The 22,749-nt window shown below is 37.7% G+C and overlaps 1 long non-coding RNA gene across 1 annotated transcript; it reads left to right on the top strand.

The window, feature by feature from the left end:
* The first annotated feature begins 2,570 nt into the window (after window positions 1-2,570).
* Window positions 2,571-22,020, top strand: LOC132004013 (uncharacterized). The gene is made up of 3 exons (XR_009400405.1): window positions 2,571-2,783; window positions 2,868-2,968; window positions 21,707-22,020. It is a non-coding gene; the product is annotated as an uncharacterized LOC132004013 (long non-coding RNA).
* The last annotated feature ends 729 nt before the right edge of the window (window positions 22,021-22,749 follow it).

Raw genomic sequence — 22,749 nt, 5'->3', positions numbered from 1 at the left:
ATAAAAAACATGGAGAGAAATGCAGAATTATAAAAATATGTGGTGATTTTTTTTTCAGGGAAGTAACCAAAAGGAGTGTGCAGGTGCATGTGTGTGTGTTTAGATTAAATTAACCAATGTCAAGTCAGTTAAAGGCTTCTGTATTGGGACTGGCCCTCTTTACACAGACTCGCAGGGTTGGACACTGGTAGTGGAAAATGGGTATTAATTTTATCTTGAAATAAGATACATGATAACTGAATACAAAAGGACTCCATAGATTCACCTGGCAGTTAAGAACAAAGTAAATTATTTGCCATCATGCTTTGATATTTTTCTCTGCGAAGTTAAGTTCCATTTGCTTTCTATTTATTTTCTTTAGCTTTCCACCATACAATGACTCACATTGCCTGGAAATCAGTTTGCATTAGAGCCCTGCGAACCTGGGGCTGAATTTCCAGTCACCCTAGATCACAAAGACAAGAGAGATTCTTTAGATGGGGTTCCCCACTGTGAATTTTTATTAACTTAGAGGAAATGCTGGTTCTGACTGTCTCCTTTTCACCAAACAATCCCTGCACCCTGACTACAAATGTGTTTCCCTCCCAGACTCTGCGCCATTGGCCGTCCTGCTGCCGAGAACGAAGCACACTTCAGCAAGTACACACATTTTCTGCATCCTTGCCTGAATGCATCTGAGTTGGCAGCAGATTGCAGTCAAGCAAATGAATCTTAAGGATATTCTGGCCATTATAAAGCTTGCCAACTGATGCAGAGGTCTGGCTCCTTCCTGGGGAAGCAGAGTTCTGTCATTAGCCAGATAGGGTCTTTGGGAACAGGAGAATTCAACAGGGAACTGGGTAGGGGGAAGGGGAGGGGAAGCAACTTTTGCTTTAGTTTAAGGTATCCTGCAATAGGTATTGTACAGATACTGCTGTAGCAATGGCACTTTTATTTTAATTTTTTTGTTGTGGTTTTTGTTGTTGTTTTGGAGAGAGAGAAAGAGAGAGTGAGGGAGAGAGGGAGTGTGAGGAAGGGGAGGGGCAGAGGGAAAGGGAGAGAGAATCCCAAGCAGACTACACTGAGCACAGAGGCAGATGTGGGGCTCGATCTCAGAGCCCTAAGAGCATGACCTCAGCTGAAATCAAGAGTCAGTCCTCTAACACACTGAGCCACCCAGGCATCCCACAATGGCACTTTTAAAGTAAAGCTATGTATGATTCTACCAACCTATGTGCCTCAACCACTTACTTTTCTCTCTGATACTTACTTCTAATATTCTGTAAGTTTACCCAGCTTGAAAGTGCCATTACAATGTAGATACAACGCTACACCAAGCTCACTTTACTTCGATTTATATCTTAATGATGTATCGTGATTTACTAAAATAATCTTTCACAAAATGGAATTTTAGATGTTTTTAATCTCTTAATACTAAAAAAGAATGTTGTATGTGAACACCTTTCTGACTGTAAATCTCTACGTACTTCTTTAAGTTAAATCTAAAGGACCAGAGGACCTCGAGAAATTGACAAATTGCTTTCTGAAAAATGTGCACTGGTTGCTAGCAGTGTACGATCTTATCAATTTCAACACAAAGGCAAATTTTCCTATATGCAGAACTTCCCATGGACTCCTTCCAGCAATATGATTTTCTGGTGACTAATTGTTCTGCTATCAGGTTACTATGTTATGTTATGGCCTATTAGGAAATCACAGAATGGATTTGGCAGATGGCAAGAGCTCATTTTTTTTTTAATTATTCTGTGTCCTATTGATGGACATAAAATTTTACTTAACTCTAATACCATTTATTAGAGTTTTTATTCTAACTTAAAATGAAAAAAAAAAATCAATGACTTTTCTATCATCGTGGTTAACATTTACCTGTCTCAAGTCTCAGGAACAGAACCTTCTGCTCTCTCTGTCCTGGTTCTAAGAAAAATAGTGACTATACCACAAATATGGTCTCGTTCGGGAGAACTTCTCATTCAGGATCCGGATAGAACTGATTCTAGAAATAGCAGTCAGAGAAGGACCAGGGGACAATAATTCTATCTACTCATTTTCAATAACATGTGAAATGAGAGGAAGCCAAAGTTGCAGAGATTCTAATGTGTTTAAATAGGCAGCATAGGGGCGCCTGGGTGGCTCGGTTGGTTAAGCGTCTGCCTTCAGCTCATGTTATGATGCCAAGGTCCTGGGATCCAGCCCCTTGTTGATCTCCCTGCTCAGCATGGAGACTGCTTCTCCTTCTACCCCCTCTACCCTGTTTGTGCACTCTCTCTGTCTCTTTCAAATAAATAAAATATTTTTTTAAAAACAGGCCGCATAGTTTACATGCCTCTGCGCATTAAATTTTCAGGTTTTCTATAGCACAAGCTATTCAGGTAAATAAAAACACTTGTCTAGGCTTTCCAGGTAGCATCTACAAAATGAAGATTGCAAAACAACTAGTGCTTCTGTGGGTGGGTAGGATTGCAAGCCTATCAAATCAGACTGTAGCTGTGTAAACAAAGACTTTGGTTTAATGGCCCACTCTGTGCTTTGTTTTTCACCGATTTTGGCAAGAGGTGAAGGTAGCCTGGAGTGTTTCACCCCCTTCTGATTATTCGCAGATACGGTTTCCCTCACAAGCCCTACATGCTGGGTTGTGCTTAGCAAAGCCATAATTAAAAGTCTAATTTATTGAGAAAGGGCAAAAGTAGATGTTTTCTGTTTATTTTTCATTATAGCAATACTAAGTTACGTTTCTACCACTATTACTTTTATTGTGTGCATCTAAGTATGAGTCTGTATAACAGGTATAAGATATTTACAGATAGAATACTTTGGCTCTGTATTTTATTACTTGCTACTATTTCATTATGTCTTTTCCCTCCCCCCAGGAAGGTGGACGTGTTCTTCTCCATTGACCAAAAGGCTAGAGGATAATTTTCCATCACCTGAAGGTCTTCCAAGCCAACAGCCAACATTTCCAGTCAGGCAGGTAATTATAACCAGCTCTAGCTGGGCTCTCTATACTGAAGGTTGCTGATCTTGCAGTACAAAAAAATATTTTCAGCTGTGGACAATTAACAAACTCAGTAGACCAGGCAAAAGTGCAGCCCTCTTCTGCGCAATTCCACTGCCAGCACTACTTTGACAGCTATATAATTACATGGACCATAAATTACGCTCAGTAATCACCTTGTTTATAATTTCATTCCCTGTAAATTAGTAGTGTAATGAAATGAGATTTCATAACCACCAGATGCATAGTGAGCCGCTCACCAGAGACTTTGGCAATAGCTAACAGGCAACCCTGTCCCAAGGAGTGAGGCTTTGGTGGACTGCTGTTTGTTGGTCATGCCCCTGGCAAGTGATCCCGTGCTCCAAGCTGGGGACTGCCAGGGACATTCAGGCAGCTCCAGGATGGAAGCCATAGACATACCAGCAGCTGGGAGAAACATGGCATCCTGTCTGGAAGGAAGAGTTTGTGTTTTTTGTTTTTTTTTTTAAATCATGGATTACAGCAGTTCCATTGTGGATGCTGCATCTTATCTAACGAGTGCATGTAGAAATCTTTTTTTAAAAATTTTATTTATTTGACAGAAATCACAAGCAGGCAGAAAGGCAGGCAGAGAGAGAGTGGAAGGCAAGCAGGTTCCCCCACCCCCCCGCCCGCTGAGCAGAGAGCCCGACGCGGGGCTCGATCCCAGGACCCCGAGATCATGACCCGAGCTGAAGGCAGAGGCTTTAACCCACTGAGCCACCCAGGTGCCCCGTGCATGTAGAAATCTTAAAAATAATGATGGTAGGGGCACTTGGGTGGTTCAGTTGGTTAACGACTGCCTTTGGCTCAGATCATGATCCTGGAGTCCTAGGATCGAGTCCTACATTGGGCTCTCAGCTCCATGGGGAGTCTGCTTCTCCCTCTGACCTCCCCTCTCAAGCTCTCTCTCAAATAAATAAGTAAAATTTTTTGAAAAAAGTAATGATGGTGGGCAAATGTTTCATAAAAAAAAGATATTCACCATGGGTAAGTGGATGGTCTGTTTTTACAACATGGGAATTGGTAAATGAGCAAGAAATGTAAGCACATTCCCAAGGCTATCTTTTTTTCTCCATATGGAGAAATCTTTCTTGAAAATCCTTTGTATCATGCTCAGTAACTGTGACAGAGAAAGAAGTAAGGATGAAAATAGAAATAAAAATGTTGGCCATCTTTACTCTAGGGTTTGTTCTAGGGTTTTCTGAGACACAACTCCCAACTATTTCATAATGAAACAATGGCAGGTTATAGTTTTTAGAATGAACAGCATACAATTGAGAATTATATACATTTTTTAAGAATAGGAAGAACAAATGAACAATTGATAATTTCTGTCTTATATTACAAAGCCTCAACAAGTTATTTGCAAGAGATTTATTAGAACTTGAGACATTACTGCAATAAGAATTGTGCTGGAAGGAAAAATACAAATTATCTGCCACTGCTTCTAACAGAGCTGGGAGGGGGAAAATGCATGAATCTAGAAGCTTTAATTACCTGCAGAAATGTGAGTTGGTTATGCAGCACCTATTTTAATTACCATCTGATTAAAATTAATCCTAGCTAGGAAAGGAGAAAGCAGAATAAGGAAACTGCAGTCTGAAGGTTAATGTTCCAAATGCCACCAAATGCAGACAAGTAAAGAAGAGAAAATCTGGTTGAAGGACATGTACTTTGAGTGACTGAAATGTGAAATATGTTTCTACATATTTGTTGTTTGACACATGCTTTCATATTTCCTGAACTTCTGGAAAAGTTGGATCCTTCTTTCTTCTACCAGAGGACTCTAGACATGACAACATTTTTCCTAGGTAGAAGAAGCATTTCAAATGAAATAAAATTATTCCAAGGTATGAGAGACATGCCTGGGACTTTGACATGAGTTCTCAGTGGCCATTCGCTTCCATGACAAACCTAGAATGTAAATGAACAGCAAGTAATTTATTAATTTATTTGTCTTTTGGTCATAGTTTGGTATTTGTGACTTTTTCACAGATGGAAAATGCCAAAAAGATCCTTATGTGTTCTAGAAATTGACCGTTAGTCACTTCTTTGAAAGTCATGACAAATTGCTTGAAAAGCTAAGATTTCTGTATTAGGGCTGTGTGCACGCATGAGTGTCCACTTGTATCACTTGTCTTGATGTTAAGAACCAAACAAACATGGGACTATCACCAACAGGTCAAATAGTTCCTGGTCAACACTGGCAGCTTAAAAACAATGGATCCTTTATGTAGATCCTTTATGTGGGTCATTTGCAACTCAACTGCCATTGATAGGAGTTGAACTTGGAGCTGGCTTTACATTTGAATGATGGGTTCAGTCAAGTGTCTGTCCTTAGTCACCAATCACTCCTAATAAAAGTGATCATTTCTAAGAATACTGTCAAGAATTAGGGTAGTAGCTATACACAGGGCTTGAAATTGCAACCTGGGTTACCATTGTTGCCCTTACTAAAAGGACACCTGAGTGAACTATCTTAATCAACTCAAGTTCTATCACTACCATAAGGGCAGCCAAAATCGTAAGTAAGTTGTTGACAAAATATTGGTGGTTGAAAGACTGAGGGTTAAATAAAAATTCACAGAACCTAGGGGTGCCTGGGTGGCTCAATCGGTTTAGCCTCTGACTTCGGTTCTGGGCATGATCTCAGCGTCCTGGGATTGAGCCCTGCATTGGGCTCCCTTATCATGGGGAGTCTTTTAGCTGCTCTCCCTCTGCCCTTGGCCTCCCCTCCAGGTGTCTCTCCCTCTCTCTTTCTCTCTCTCTCTTTCAAATAAATAAAATCTTTTTGTGGGGACACATTCAGTAATAATTTCCATTTATTTGCTAGATATGCCACTATTCAGATTTTGTTTCTTCTTGCATTAGTTTCGTTACATTGTATTTTTCAAAGAATTTGTCCATTCTACCTAAACTGTCAAATGTGTTGGTATAAATTTGTCCATAACGCTGTCATTTTGAGATATGTAGTTGCTGTAACAGTGTTCCCTCTTTTATACCTGGTATGGATAATTTGCACTTTCTCTACTTCTTGCTAGGAATTTATTAATTTTATTAAACTTTCCTAAGAAAAAAAATTTTTTAATTTAAAATTTAAAAATAAATAAAAATAATTAATATTAAGAAATTCACAGAACCTACCTTACCATACATCTAAAGGAAATTTAAAAATAATAAAAATATCAACAAAAAAACTAATAGCATTCAAGCTTATGAAAGAACCAAATTTTGTATCACAAATCTTGAAAAGTACTGCTTAGTAGCAAAAGAATGAGCAGATCAAAATTGAAAGCAGGCAGCAGTAATCGACAGGAATGCCTTCCTCTACCAGTACAGTACCACCACCTTCTACTGGGACCCTCACCACTCACCACTAGACTTCAGCATTGTGGGGAGAATGAGAAGCGAGGAATTAAGAGAAATTTGACTAATTTAAGAAGGGACTTTGATGACTGGTCTGAGAGGAAGGGATAGTGAAGCAGCGGTGGGCCAGATGGGAAGGAAGTGAGGTTGGAAAATAAACAAAAGGAAATAGAATACACTTCTTCATTAATGTGACTTGCTAAAAACTGACATCATTAATAGAATTTGTCAGTTTCCTTCTGACAGGGAGAAAGGTGGCAATACCAATTATCCCCAATAATTAAATAATTAATAATCAAATATTTTGTTAGACGTAAGAAAAAATAAAATGTAAAGCAAATGTGAATGCCTACAGGTATATAATAATATAATATCCCAAACATAGGGGCAACATAGTTTCCCAAATGAAAGGGGCAAGCACAGTATCCCAAATGAAGGCCATCTACTCACTGTGAATGACACAAGAAGGGATGACATGGGTCCCCTGTTACACTGGCTTAGAAGGAAATAGAAATGGATGTGCTCTGTGAACTCAAATATTAGAACCATATGAAACCAGCATAGTGGCATCTGGTGGCTCAGTCAGTTGAGCATCGGACTCTTGATTTCAGCTCAGAGCATGATTATCAGGAGTGTGGGATGGAGACCCAATATGGGGCTTTGTACTCAGCAGGGAGTGTGCTTAAGATTCTCTCTCTCCCCCAGTCCCTCTGCCCTCCCCACACTCTTTCTCTAAAAAATAAGAAAAAAAAAAAAAAAAAAAGATAAACAGATCTTTGGGAGGAAAAAAAAAAAAGAACCACATGAAACTAGGGTAACCATATGAATCAAAGCTCTCCCATCCTCACTGGCCACAATACTTTATATCATTCTAACAAGGCAGTATGAAATTGAAAATGTGAGAGAGCAGTGAAAAATATTCACTGGCTATAAAACCCTTAATGCCCTCTTACCACCATCAAGAGTTAATAGAAAATTGGAATATAGAATATAAAACGGAGCCTAATCTTCAATTCTTGATCTGAAGCTCTGATGCAAAACCCCAAACACAGAGCTCACCTGATGTTTGAAGGGAGCTAAAAATAGCATACTCAAAATACATTTGGCCAAATGTAAGATACAGATGAAGCAGCCTATTTAATTAATAAACAGCCTAAGAAGATATGGCAGGGCAACAATACAAAAATACTCGATCAAATAATAAGAGTAAGGAAAGATGGAAATGGCAAAATAAAAAGGAAAGAAAAAGAGAATCAAATCTGGAATATATATATATGTGTGTGTGTGCGTGTGCATGTGTGTGTGTGTGTGTGTGTATACACATACATACACACACATACACACTAGGAAATAGAAAAAGAAAAATTTTCAACAGTAGCTATACTTTTCAAGGAATTAAGGAAGACACAAAAATTTGGAACTGTATGTAAAAAGAAAATATTAAGAATAAGGTAAGTGATAGCTATTGTTAAAAAAATAACTTGTTCCTAATAAACTATACCAGAGCAAATTAATGCATTAGAAATAGAGTATAAATCACATAATATAAGGCCAGATCAGGGACATACAGGGCAGGCATTAAAATATTACTACCAGGTGAAGTCAAAGTCTGCATTCCTTACTGGGCTTCCATTGACACCTGAAGTTGGGATATTTTTTGTTATGTTTGTGTAGAAGTGGGAGTTCTGGCTCACTTCATGGTCCCATGGACACTGTGGTGAGAGTTTTCTCAGTACTACTGGGTGGTAGTGAAAATCTAGATCCTCTGTTGGACCTCCTTTTGTACCACCGACCTTCTTACTATTGGGTGGGGGGCGGAAGGTCAGGGTCTCCAATGACACCAGGGTATGGATGGCTTATTGCTGGACAACAGGATGAAAATCCCAGCTCCTTCTGTGTTTTTCTGTAACCATCCCAGTGAAGATAGTAAGGAGCTTTATTACATTCTAGTATTGGTGTAAGTCTAAGCTCCCCTACTTGGGTTTTGGTGGCATGGGTGGGGATAGGTTCATAATTTTTCTGTGATGACTGCCTAGAGTAGAGAAGTTACTGTCTAAAACTTCCCTGTTTTTACCAGGCTGTCACTTTCTTGATCCTTTGGCTGGAGAGAACAGACTTTTTATCATGCCTGTGGGTGTTTCTAGTTATATGACTTCTTCAGCTCCACGCTCCAGTACAAAGGACCAAACAAACAAACAAACAAACCCAAAACCCAAAAAACCCAGGGACTGCACAGAGTAGTTCCTTGGGCCCAAGGTCCCTAGCCCATCCGCCTACCTTCTCTCCACCTCTTGGGGTTTTCTTAACATTTGCTGTATATATATATATATATATATATATATATATATATAATGTCAATGTTTTAGGCTGTTCTTAGTGGAAGGAATAGAGGAAAGTACATATATTTTATCTTTCTGAAAGGAAAAGTCTGAACACGTTTTTGAAAGGTTGAAAGTGAATGGAAGAGTGGAAGTTGAAACTCAAGTGCCTGCAGAGGTTTCTAACAAAAAGTAAAAAAACATCAAGTACTGGCAAGGATGTAGAGAAGAGCCCTTGTAAATCTCATACAATGCTGGTGAGAATGCAAAATAATACAGGTTCTTTGGACAAGCTTTTGGCAGTGTCTTGAGGGTTAAACATATATTTGTCATACAACCCAATAATACCTTTTCTAAGGCACTTGCTCAAGAGTAACAAAACACATTTTCATACAGAAAAACTTGATTTGAATGTGAATGTCCATTTGTTGTTTATAAGAAACAACTCAAGGTCTATCAACTAATGGGTAAATTATAAAATTATTGTATAACCAGGAATATAATGCTCCTCAGCATTGAGAAGGTATAAACTCTTAATGAATTCAATTGCATAAATGAATCTCAAACCATTTTGCTATTGACCAATGCAACACACAAAATATTGGCTGTAATTTGATTCCATTTATGTAACATTCTGGAAAAGGCAAAAATACAGAAACCAAAATCATATCAGTGGGTGGCTAAAAGAGATTGATCAACAATGGGGCATAAGAGAGCTTTTTGCATGATGATAATGCCTTATACTTTGATTGTGGTAGTGTCTGCTCCATTATTTCATAAACTCATACAACTCTACATTTAAAGGGTATAAATTTCAATGAATGTAATTTATAAACCAGTGAATTTAACTTGAAAATAATGAATTAAAAATGGACAATAAAATCCTTAATAGAAGACATAAAAAATCAGTAAATGTTTTAAAAATGCTTTTAAAAAAGTTAAAAAATAAGCTAAGACAAGTCAATGAAGTAGTCTTTACAATTCTGGGACCCAATTCCAAAATGTGTGTGTGGGGGTGGGGTTCATACACCTTCAACAAGCAATACTTAGCATACCAGTTAGTGTCCTAGAATTTAATTCCATCTAACACTATCTACATGGAGACAGTATCAGATCCCCGAGGTTAAGGGCCTAGTTTTGATACAGGCAGGCTGGGTCTGACAAGCCAGAGAGGGGTTCCATAGGTTAGCCAAGAGGGTCCTTGGCTTCACAACAGTATGGAGATCAAATGTGAACCAACAAGAAGTAAAAGCAATTCACTGAATTACTGAAGATCTCTCTCCCTCTGTGTGTGTGTGTGTGTGTGTGTATACATGTATATGTGTATATATATATATATATATATATATATCTGTATATATATACATAGAGAGATGTAGAGGGTGTTGAAGGGACATACATGTATATGTATGTATATATATACAGATATATATATACATAGAGAGAGGTAGAGGGTGTCGAAGGGACTTGGAAAAAAAAAAACACATGAATCTTTTCTTTGCTTGGTATCTGGGATTTTTACTGGCAATTGTGGTCTTGTGTATGTGTCCTTTTAGCCATCCAGGAACTGGCCCTAACAAGGGCAAGGCCCAGGTGTCCTTCATAAGTCATGCATTCCCTGAAGCGAGTCTTGGATCAAGATGTTTGGAATCAGTGGTCTTGGAGAACATTTATAAGGACCCCACCATGTCACTCCTTAGATGTTATCTATAGTGCTAGAAGTCTCCAAAGATATCATAATCTCTTTGTCCCTTACTAGGACATATGCTATTTCCATTACAAGGCATGTGCAAATTCAGACAATGGTACAGGTCCCAGCAAGAAGAGAAACTGGAAAAGGAGCAAAACAAAACAAAACAAAAAAACCCACAACTTTTTAAACGGGGTCCCTTCAGTTTCCCTGTCTTAGTTCCACAAGATTGCCCCCTACTCAGATACTAGTCACAAACAGTACATCCTCAGGTTACCCATAACTTCTATCTGATTTGGATTTGTCTACAAATTGAGGCTCCCATGGTCCCTTGCCTCAGGTTCAATTAACTTACTAGAGTAGCTCACAGAATTCAGAAAAATAGTTTACTTACATTTGCCAGTTTATTATACAATGAAATGTAAAGAATACAGATGAACATCCAGATGAAAGAGATACACAGGAAAGGCATGTGGAAAGGGCACAGAGCTTCCAATTCCTCTCCTGGTCCACCATTCCCCTACACCACTACACATTCACCAGTCCAGAAGCTCTCCAAACTCAGTCCTTTGGGGGCTTTTAAGGAGGCTTCAGTGCATAGACACGATTGATTAAATCACTGGCTACTGGCAATTGATTCAACCTCCAGATCCTTGCCTCTCCCTGGAAATTGGGTGAGATGGGATTGAAAGTCCCAACCCTCTAATCACATGGTAGGCTCCCTGGCAACTGGCCTCATCTGTACCTACAGTCCAAAAGTCAATGGAATATGATTCAGCCATGAGAGAGGATGAATACTCACCATTTGCAAAGACATGGATGCAACTGAAGAGGACTACACTAAGTGAAGTAAGTCAAGCAGAGAAAGACGGTTATCATATGGTTTCACTCATATGTGGAACATAAGCAATAGTACGGACGGCCATAGGGGAAGGCAGGGAAACTGAAGGGGAGGAATCATAGAGGGAGATGAATCGTGAGAGACTATGGACTCCAGAAACAAACCAGAGAGGAGGAGGATAGGGGGATAGGGTAACAGGGTGATAGGTAGTAAGGAGGGAACATGCTGTGGTGAGCACTGGGTGTTATACCCAACTAGTGAATCACTGAACACTACCTCAAAAACTAATGATGGGGCGCCTGGGTGGCTCAGTGGGTTGAGCCTCTGCCTTCGGCTCAGGTCATGATCTCAGGGTCCTGGGATGGAGTCCCACATTGGGCTCTCTGCTCAGCGGGGAGACTGCTTCCTCCTCTCTCTCTCTCTCTCTGCATGCCTCTCTGCCTACTTGTGATCTCTGCCTGTCAAATAAATAAATAAAATCTTTAAAAAAAAAAAAAACTAATGATGTACTATATGCTGGCTAACTGAACATAAATAAACAAACAAAAAGCTCAACAGCCACCTCATTCACATAACAAAAGATACTTTCACAGTTCTCATCACTTAGAAAATTCCAGGGGTTTCAGGAGCTCTTGTGCCAGAAACAAAGACCAAGACAAAATAATATACTTCTTACTATAAAGCACAGTATACCGTATCACAAATGGACATAGGTGAAAAAAGAAAACTAAAGAAACAATGAGGTCAAAATTCATTAAATATAATTTCAGAAAGACAAAGAGGATTAAACAAAGAAGGAATTTAAGAAAGATAATGTAAGCATATTTCTAAGGACTGAAGGATCTGAGTTTGCATATTGTAAGGTCTCACTGCAAAGAACAGCAAATGAAAAAAGAACCACAAGAAAGCACACCATACTGAAATTTTAGAACAGAAGAAATAGAGAACACCTAAAGTTCTCAATGTCAGAGCATTTTTAAATGAAATAAAGAAAGCTTACACATATATGAAAACCTGAATCAAAATTGTACTGGTCCTCTCATAAGCAGCATGCAACCTCACAAGAAATGAACCATGCCTTTAGAGTTCTGAAGAATTTTTTTTTTTTTTAGCATAATTCTATATCCAGCTAGATTATCAATCAAGATAAACATTTTCACGAATGTAAAACCTGAAAAAAAGTTTACCACTTGTAAAGAGGAAGCTAACACATCCAGAAAATAAGAAATCCAATAGCAGAAAGAGGTGAAAAGAATCACAAAGATAATGTTAAACAGAGTCTCATATTACACTGAGACTGTATATACAGCCTAAGGAGCAACCAGTTAAGTTTCAAGCAGGAGGATGTAGAACCCCTGAAGATATATAGGTTGTCTTTGGAACAATAACATTATCTGATATATTTCAACATTTAGAAAATGGCATTGGGATTCTATGAGAGGACTTGGAAAGAATTACTGATAAGTACACTGAAAACTGAGCAAATTAAAACTGAAACAACTCGGGGCGCCTGCGTGGCTCAGTGGGTTAAGCTCAGGTCACGACCCCAGGTATCAGGCTCTCTGCTCGTCCTCCTCTCTCTGCCTGCCTCTCTGCCTGTCACATAAATAAATGAAATCTTAAAAACAAACAACAAACAAACAAAACACAAAAAAACGGAAACAACTAATAACTCCAGGAAAAAAAAAAAAGTTGTTTATTGTATGTAATTTAATGTTAACAGGGACACAGGTTGGCACAGAAATGAAAAAAATATTTGCATACTCAAAAATAATGTACATACTATATACTGATTTAATATAAGAATACTTTGGGGGGAGAGGGGAAACAGAAGTGGTTCATGTGATAATGCTTCCTATTTCTTAATAGGCATCAATAAATTATTAATAAAATCAAGGTAGTAAGCATGCTTATACAAATGTATTAGCTGGAAATAACAGAGCTAAATATAAGGAGCAGTTCATATAATTGGCAGAAGTTGCCTTTAGAGGACAAATAGGGCATGTGAAAGAAGGCATGGATATATTTTTTATTATACATTTGAATGTCATTATACATTATACATTTTATAATTCTGTTCAATAAAATGGAGGATTGCTAAAAAGTTCCCTCTGCCCCCCATCCCTAATTCCTAAATCCAAAGTGCAAATGATTTGGAATCAGAGACAATTTAAAATTTTTGCTTTACCACTAACTACGGGAGTTGGAGTAAATCATTTAACTTAAGTGAGTCTCAGTTTCTACTATTTAAGGTATAAACAGCAGAAACTAATTTAATGGATTGAAATGAGAATTAAATGATGAAAGAAAGCTCTCATCCCAGGGAGAGATAGCATATACATGTTGCTTTTACTTTTGAAGATTCTCTTCTCTAGGTCCCAGCATTTATGCTGAGAGGTCTACCTTTATGACTTTATTTCTTTGGAGAAGATTTTGCAGTCTCATTTTAATTTAGAATTTTGGGCAACTAAATTTAATGTGAAAAACTTTTTTTTTTTTTTTTGCTTTAGTGTTTATTTTTAAATTTTTTAAAGAATTACTTTTTTTATTATATTCAATTAGCCAGCAGTTTTTGATGCGGAATTCTAATATAAACAATTTAAGCTTAAATTTTTTTTGCTTTTTTTGTTTTAGTGTTTATTTTTTAATTTTTTAAAGAATTACTTTATTTTTTATTATATTCAATTAGCCAGCATATAGTACATCATTAGTTTTTGATGTGAAATTCTAATATAAACAATTTAAGCTTAAATTTTTATGACTGAAATGCACCATTAATAGTATATAAAATAAGTGTGAGATACGTTGAAATAACATTATGCCATACTACTAACTTTTCATGTTAGATATTATACCTACATATAAAAATGCAGAAAGAAAATCATCACTGAAACAATATAATCTCCAAAATGCCTGGATAGTAAATAACATATTAAAATTGCTTTTTTTAAATTACTTTTTAAATATGAATGATATCAATGTTAATACCATTAGTGAAATAAAATAATAAAGTGATGTTTATTTTAGAATATAAAATCAGTTATTGTGCTTGTGATTATCTTAATTTACCTTCTGTTTTCAACATTAGTTTCTAATATGCCCAAAAGAATCATGAACGGACATTTTAAAATGGCAGATCTTGAGCTGAGATACTCAGCTTATATATGGAGGAGGAGACTTTAGTTAGTAATTAAGCAATAATAATCAAGGCAGATTAATGGCTGTCTCAGAAAGTTCATTGCTGTGGGCCATTAACCCTAGTATAGCAATTAATTCCCAAGGAAATGACCTATGCTTCAGAGGCCATTTCTGGAGTTAGAAATTATCAGAAGTAAAACCACACTAAACTGTCCATTGTCAAAAAGTAAGCATGCCATTTCTACTCCTTTGATGATTAATTTGTGTGTTAATTTGACTGGAAAATGGGTACCCAGATATTTTGGTCAACACTATTCTAGGTGTATTTGATGAGATTAACATTTGAATTGGTGGACTGTGTAAAGCAGATTGCTCTCCTTAATGTGAGTGGCCCTCATTCAATCAGTTGAAGTTCTGAAAAAATAAAAATAAAAAAAGGCTGATCCTCCTCTGAATAAGATGGGCACTCCTCCTGACTGCCTGCCTTGAGCTAGAACATTGGTCTTTTTCCAGTCATGAGACTGGAATGGAAACACTTGATTCTTCTTGTGTCTCAATTCTGCCAGCTTTTGGACTAGAATTTATATTTATAGATTATCTTTATTTATATCTTTATTTTATTTAGTTCTCATTTTTGCAAGGGCATAAATTATTTTTATGCTCATACAAAAAGTAATTAGACAATGGGTTAAAGTTAGGTGTGTGTCAAGCTTACCTAATCCAAAGAATTTATAAGTCAGAAGTAAGAAAACAGTATAATATTCATTAAAAGATTAACATATGAAGTAGCTCTCTCTTAGGAAATGTAGTATTTAATCCAATATTAATTTTTTGTGGAGAAAGAGGAAAATAAGAAGTTAAGGAATATGACTACAGATTAGGATTGCAGTAACTCGGTGATAGAAAAAAACCTTAGAAATGATTACCACTGGGGCACCTGGGTGGCTCAGTGGGTTAAAGCCTCTGCCTTCAGCTCAGGTCATGATCTCAGAGTCCTGGGATCCAGCCCCACATCGGGCTCTCTGCTCAGCGGGGAGCCTGCTTCCTCCTCTCTCTCTCTCTTTCTGCCTGCCTCTCTGCCTACTTGTGATCTCTGTCTGTCAAATAAATAAGTAAAATCTTTAAAAAACAAATGATTACCACTGAGGTGACACTTGCTAATTTTATATATTGAGCTAAGGATATCAATAAATACATAATCTACATGTTTTTAAACCTCTAGAAATTTTGAAAACTGCTTTTGTTATATTGTTTTATTTTCTTTGCTTTTTTCAAGCCCACTCCCTCCTTTAAACTATAAATGAAAAGTAGAATATTTGTGTAGGAGCAAACCTACCAAAGTTGCTAGCGGTGGGGGGTTGTTGGTGGAGAAGGAAGCCGAGGAGGAAAGAAGTGTTTTTGATGGAGACAAGTGTTTGTCAATTGATTCTCATTTTATTACTCAGTCATGTGTACCTCTCAAGAGAGATACTGTTTGAAAAATGAGAAATGCCTCAAGAAAGGAATTTAACCCATTACATAATTATTTGCATATTGTATTATTCCTGTTTTCTTTATTCTTTAAGATATTATGGTCCAGATGTCAAAAATCTGTAGATTGTAGTTAATAGCTAGCAAAAATAAGATTATTGGTACAGGAATGGATTTTTAAACTCATTCATATCACAAGAAAATATAGATGATAGTATCCATCTGCTAGCCTCAGCGAGGCACCCCTTTTACCCTGACATTATATCATCAATATAGTAATCCATAGGCTACCTTTAAGATGATCCAATATTCTCTCCTTTCATAACTTTTATGCCTCCTTGTCTACCTCTCTACAATTAACATCATCTGACCCTTATCATGATGGTTAGCTCTCCATCAAAGAACATGAAAATCTTGAAGCTGATGCAGTGTTCTAGTTTCAGTATCTATTGGATATAAAGTTCCTTCCTTCCTTCCACTTTTATTCTTTTTAACAATATACCTTTTATTTAAAAACCAATGCTCCTTAATTTCATAGTAATCCTATAAAATACCTTTGTTTTTGAGTAGAGTGAGAGTAAATCCTCATTTGTGCCCTCCAGCTGGGTAATCAGAACATTCCATTTCTCTGAAAAGAGTAATGGTTCAAACATCTCCATAAATTAACACCTGCCCTAGTGATGAGGGAGCAGGAGGCTGGCTGAAGACAGAGCAAAAGCTGGCACCTTGCACCCCCTCTCTAACCGCTCCCCTTTGTAATATGTGTAGCATTCTTCAGGCACCCCTGACTGCCATAAAACGATAAATAATTAACTTGCAGAGATCACAATCCTGCAGAACAGGAATTTCCCTTGCTCTACAGATGTCCTAGAGATCTACAAACAGGGAGGTTACCTTATCAATAGCACAAATTTTCAGAGGCAAATAACTCTCAGTTCCTGAAGCCCTAATGTCTCCCTCCCCACCATAAACTGGAGGAGGCTGAGGTAGAAGGGAATGTAAATGATAGCAGAATCGTAACACCCCACCAAGAATCTCCCTTCCCTTCACACCTCCCCCCCCAAAGGCAAGGTATATAACCTGCCATCCCTCCAAACCCGAGGCAGCAGCTCTTCCTGCCCACGGGTCCTGTCCCCGTGCTTTAATAAACCACCATTTTGCACCAAAGATGTCTCAAGAATTCTTTCTTGGTCATCGGCTCCGGACCTCAGCCCACAGAACCTCACCTAGGTTCTAGAACTTCATCACTAGGATTTTGGTTAACATTAGTGAGAAAACCATCCCACTTTTTGCTGGGATTTTAAGCCACAGAAAGTATATTAACTATAAGCTACTTGTACATCTTTATCATAAGTTATACAAGAAATATTCCCAAGAAATGAAGACAATGCTGGGAAGAACAGAAGCCAGTGATGAAATGGGGTAGAACCTTGATTCTGCTATTCCTGAAGAAAATCTGCCAAAGGACTTTACAGTTATATAATCTAATAAAGTTTTACTTTGTTAACTATATTGAGCTGCATTTCTATAAATTTCTGTTAAATTCTGTAAATTTAATGACTCCTACTTTATTAAGTAATTAGTGCCTGGAAGTCATTTATTGCTAGTTAACAGTTGTAGTAATGAAGTGGCTAACCTGAAAAAGGGTAGTGTGGTGAGGAGCTCTGGACTCAGTTACTATTGTATTTAAGGTGATGGTTAAAATATTGTTCTCTGTCTCTGGGAAAAATATCAGGTACCCATCAATACTGGAGAGTTAAGAGACTTTGGTAAAATCTTTCAGAATGTTGGAGTCTTTCTGTAATGTCCTTTTGTAAAATCCCATCCAATAAGAGAAAGTTACAGTCTCAGATGACATGCTGGAAAGCAACAAGTAAACACAGCATGTGTTGTTAGGAGAGGTCCTATGTTCCTTCAGTCCGCAGTCAAGATGGAGCAAGTCATAAAACCATACAGACTGCTGGACTGAAAAAACAACAAACGCAACAAAACAAAAACAAAAATCTTTGTTTCCAAGCTAATAAAAATGGGAGAAAAGATTTAGAAGACGCAGAGGATACAAAAATGGAACTTGTAGGTTTCCAGAAACTCTGTTAGGTGTATCCTGCCATTTAAATTAAACCATTATCCACAATTTAAAGAGCCACTGTATTTGATGCAGCCTGGGTTCAAGGAGCATAGAAGGCCTCCTATACCAGGTAATATATACCTGAAACTACTGTTTCTTTTTTTAAGAAGATTTTATTTATTTATTTCTGAGAGAGAGAGAGAGTGCACAGCAGGGGAGAGAGGCAGAGGAAGAAGCAGACTCCCTGCTGACCAGGGAGCCTAAAGCGGGATTCAATCCCAGGACCCTGGGCTCATGAGGTGAGCTGAAGGCAGACACTTAACTGACTGAGACGCCCAGGTGCCCCCTAAAACTACTGTTTCAAAAGCCAAGGACTTTTATTTTGAAAGTCTGCAAAGTTGGGCTGAACACTGCAGTTCAGTGCAAGGCAACAAAAGCCACAATGGTGAAAACCATTTTCATGACCTGTTGACATTGGATTTGAGGACACTTTTAAAAAAGGATACATGGATTGACTGATTGATTGATTTTACAGAAAGAGAGAGCTTCGGGGGAGGGGGAGCAGAGGGAGAGACAGTCTTAAGCAGATTCTGCACTGATGGCAGAGGCCCACACCGGGCTTGATCACACAACCCTGAGATTATGACCTGAGACAAAACCAAGAGTGGGATTCCTAACCGACTAAACCACCTAGGGACCCCAAGGATTTCAGGCCATTTTAAAAATCTACTTATTAGCCCACAATGCTTTCAGGTGGTGGATATAATGATAACCTATTTGCTCAATGCCCAAGATATTCCACAGGGCCCTTAATTCTCAGTGAAAGGAAATGAGCTCCAGAATCCATGCTGGTCCCCAAAGTTGTACAAAGATGTGGCAAGGAGGAAAATTATCCTCTCAAGAACATGAAGGAAATGCATTGGGTGATTAAAAACTCATTATTGGTAAAGAAAAAGTGTTTACTCTTCTTTTCCGGAAAGAAATGCTATATATGTTATGGATCAGTGAATGTTTTATGTTGTTTCAACTTTTCCCCTTTTTCTAATGAGAGATCTTAGCAAAGTTGTTCTTTTTTTTTTTTTTTTAAAGATATTTATTTATTTATTTATTTATTTGACAGAGATCACAAGTAGGCAGAGAGGCAGGCAGAGAGAGAGAGAGAGAGAGAGATGGAAGCAGGCTCCCTGCGGAGCAGAGAGCCTGATGCGGGGCTCAATCCCAGGACCCTGAGATCATGACCTGAGCCGAAGGCAGCGGCTTAACCCACTGAGCCACCCAGACACCCCAGCAAAGTTATTCTTATTCCATTTCATGTTCATCAGACATACATATTGGGCACAAATGATTTTATCATTTAGCCTCTTTCTGACAATGAAGAAGATAAAACCTATACATACTGATCTGGAAGTCGTATCTATAGACAGGTTTAGGTAGATCTCTTTTGGAAGAATGGGGATATTTTTAAGTTGAATTTAGGATTATTCTTTGATTTTAATTTGTAAATTTATGTATTTTTTAAAAAAATTTGTTTGGTGGAGATTTTAAAACATTTTATGTACAGAAAGAAATGTGTTCTAGGTTTTGACACATATATACCCAGTCACAAGCACAGGCAAATGAAAAAGTATGCCATTCCTTGGATAAAGTGATTGATTCGTAGATGGTGACATGACTCAAATCATGGCAATCAGAATTTGAATTGTTTCTCCAGAGCTAACCAGAAAGATGCTCCCCTTTCCTTAGGTCTGTATGTCGTAACAGCAAACCTCCCATCTGAAGACTTAAGACACGGCCATGTCTAAACTGAACTACTTTTCTTCTTTTAATTGAGTTAGTATTCTTCATTGTTTAGTTATTTGAATAAGATGCCAATCATTTATAACTAGAAGCCCTCTAATAAACATATTAAAATTCTTAGTAGGAGCTAACACAGTACACTTCCTTGATATCCAAGATTAGGTCTATAAAGCTAAGATAGCATCCTAAATAATAGTTTTTTTTTTTTTTTTTAATCATGCTTTGTTCTGTTTTACTGACATCGAGAACATTATAAAAAGATATTTGAAGGCCTACTCTCATTCTTATATATAGTTACTGTTAAGCTTATAGGCTGAACTATTGGTTCTTTCTTCTATGAAAAATTATATCTCATCAAAGTTTTTCCACACTTACTAAATAACAGATTCTTTTTTTTTTTAAGATTTTATTTATTTATTTGACAGAGAGATCACAAGTAGGCAGAGAGGCAGGCAGAGAGAGAGAGGGGGAAGCAGGCTCCCCACGGAAGAGAAAGCCCAACGTGGGGCTCGATCTAAGGACCCTGAGATCATGACCTGAGCCGAAGGCAGAGGCTTTAACCCAATGAGCCACCCGGGCACCCCTAAATAACAGATTCTTTTTTTTTTTTTTTTTTTTAGATTTTATTTATTTGTCAGAGAGAGGGAGAGAGAGCGAGCACAGGCAGACAGAATGGCAGGCAGAGGTAGAGGGAGAAGCAGGCAGAGGTAGAGATCAATGTGGGACTCGATCCCAGGACACTGGGATCATGACCTGAGCCGAAGGCAGCTGCTTAACCAACTGAGCCACCCAGGCGTCCCCTAAATAACAGATTCTTAAGGTATAAATTAAATAGACCATCATTGGGCTGAAAGGAAAATATAATCTATTTCAGTCTAACAGTTTATTTGCTTTCCTATGAATATAGTCCCACAATAGTAAGTCTTCAGATAAAATACATTTGGAAATACATTTGTCTTCTATAGTGAATTCAGCCCAGTCACTCATTTGCCCCTGCTTTTTCTTTTTTTTTTTTTTTTTTAAGATTTAATTTATTTATTTGAGAGAGAGAGAGAAAGAATGAGAGTGAGAGAGCATGAGAGGTCAGCAGGAGAGCCAGACTCCCTGCCCAGCAGGGAACCCAATGTGGGACTTAATTCCAGGACCTCAGGATCATGACCGGAGCCGAAGGCAGTTGCTTAATGAACTGAGCCACCCAGGCACCCTCGTTTACTCCTTTAATATATGAACTTGCACTTAATGAAATGGATTGTTGAACTCCCATAGTATTATGGTTGGCTTTACTATACTTTAATCCCCCTAATAATGACCTGAAATTAGGAAGATGTCTAGAAACATAAAAGAAGGTAATACCTTTCTGCTAATAACAACTATATTACCCCATAGGTAAAGACTACACATGGCACTGCATTTTCTCATTTCTGAGTGACTTAGTAACGGAGTACTGAAGCTGTTTTCCACTAAAGCTTGTTTTTATGCTCCCAGCTTTCTACGATAAAGTTCTCTTAAAACTAGGACAAAATGATAAGCTCGAGAAATGCCATATTAGAAAGTAATTCATTCCTCTGTGATTTTTGTCTACAGAGCTCTTTTCACTTAACACCCATTATAATTGGTATATCTCTTGGCACTGGATCGGGGCAATATTTTTTTGGGGGGCAGCAATGTATAATTTGTATCTGCTATGAACAAAATGTCAGCAATAAAATAAACAGAAACTATCCTTAACTTCAAGTATCTTACAACTCATGGGAAGGCAAGCTAATGAGCAGACAATTGCAATATAGTGTATAAAATGCTTGGATGAAGGTAAGTGGTGAAGCATGTGTGCTTCTCGGGGGTGGAATTAAAAACCTGATTTTGTAAAAACAAACAAACAAACGTGATTTTGTCCTATTTATTCATTTCCATGTTGTAAATAATTCCACCATGGCCAATTTCAAGCTACCAATAGTTTAACAACTGTTCACAATTTTTTTGAATGTTTGTTTTTGAACCAATGCAGGTAGTCTCCGGCCCACTCCTATGGGGATTACCACCATCATCGTGGCCAAGGAAGATTTCCAGAAGGGAGTGATATCTAACTGAATATGAAGAAAGGACATTAATTAGTGAAGCAGAGAGAGGAGGGGAAAGACTTGCAGGCAGATAGATGAACACAGATAAACATCTGGAAGTGAAAGAATACATGGCGTTTGGGGGAAACTACAAGGAACTCATTTTTGACTGGATAATATTTTGATACTTGAAGTACATAAAAATGTACTTAAAGAAGTAAATGTGCTCTCTCTCTCTGCCTGTCTCTCTGCCTGCTTATGATCTCCATCAAATAAATAAATAAAATCTTTAAAAAAAGAAAAAAAAGAAGTAAATATGTGGCGAATGTCCTCACTAGCCATAATAAGCAATTTGAATTTTTTTCCAAAGACGATGGTAAGTAGATCATCAGAATTTTCTGGGGATATAGCATGGCATAATCAGATAATTAGAAATATCCCTCAGGTTGGATCTGGATGCAGATCCAGTTGGAGAATGGATATCAGTTGGAGAAGACTAATGAAAGGTAATCTAGCTCCAGAAGTATTAGTAACTCTGAGTCCATCTGCTAGAAACAGACCGTAAAGCAGTGGCAGTACTTTGACCCTAAACAGACCCTAAAGCAGGACAGACTTTGACACTGGACATTTGAGAACACATGAAATGTGGCAGATTGGCAAGGCATAGGATATGGTGAGGGCAGAGAAGTGTTAAGAACAATTTCGAAGTTTCCATCTTAGAAAACTGAGTGGATACTGTGGTTATTTATAAAAAGAATGGATATAGAAAGAGAATAATGTTTCATAAGGGAGGAAAATCTCAGTTATGCACAAATCGAGTTAGAGGTATCTATGAGACACTCAAATGGAAATAGATATCTTATACAGAACTAAGACAGTCAGGATCTGACCAGAATCAAGCTATAGTCTGATTCCTTTCTAAATACTCAGGATAAAATTATGACTGAGATATATTCTCACATGTAAGGTCCCATGGCCCCATGAAACATAT

This window comes from Mustela nigripes, chromosome 16, assembly GCF_022355385.1.
Source record: "Mustela nigripes isolate SB6536 chromosome 16, MUSNIG.SB6536, whole genome shotgun sequence".
Classification (NCBI taxonomy): Eukaryota; Metazoa; Chordata; class Mammalia; order Carnivora; family Mustelidae; genus Mustela; species Mustela nigripes.
The sequence above is the reverse complement of the archived record's forward strand: the minus strand, read 5'-3'. Positions and strand labels throughout refer to the sequence as shown.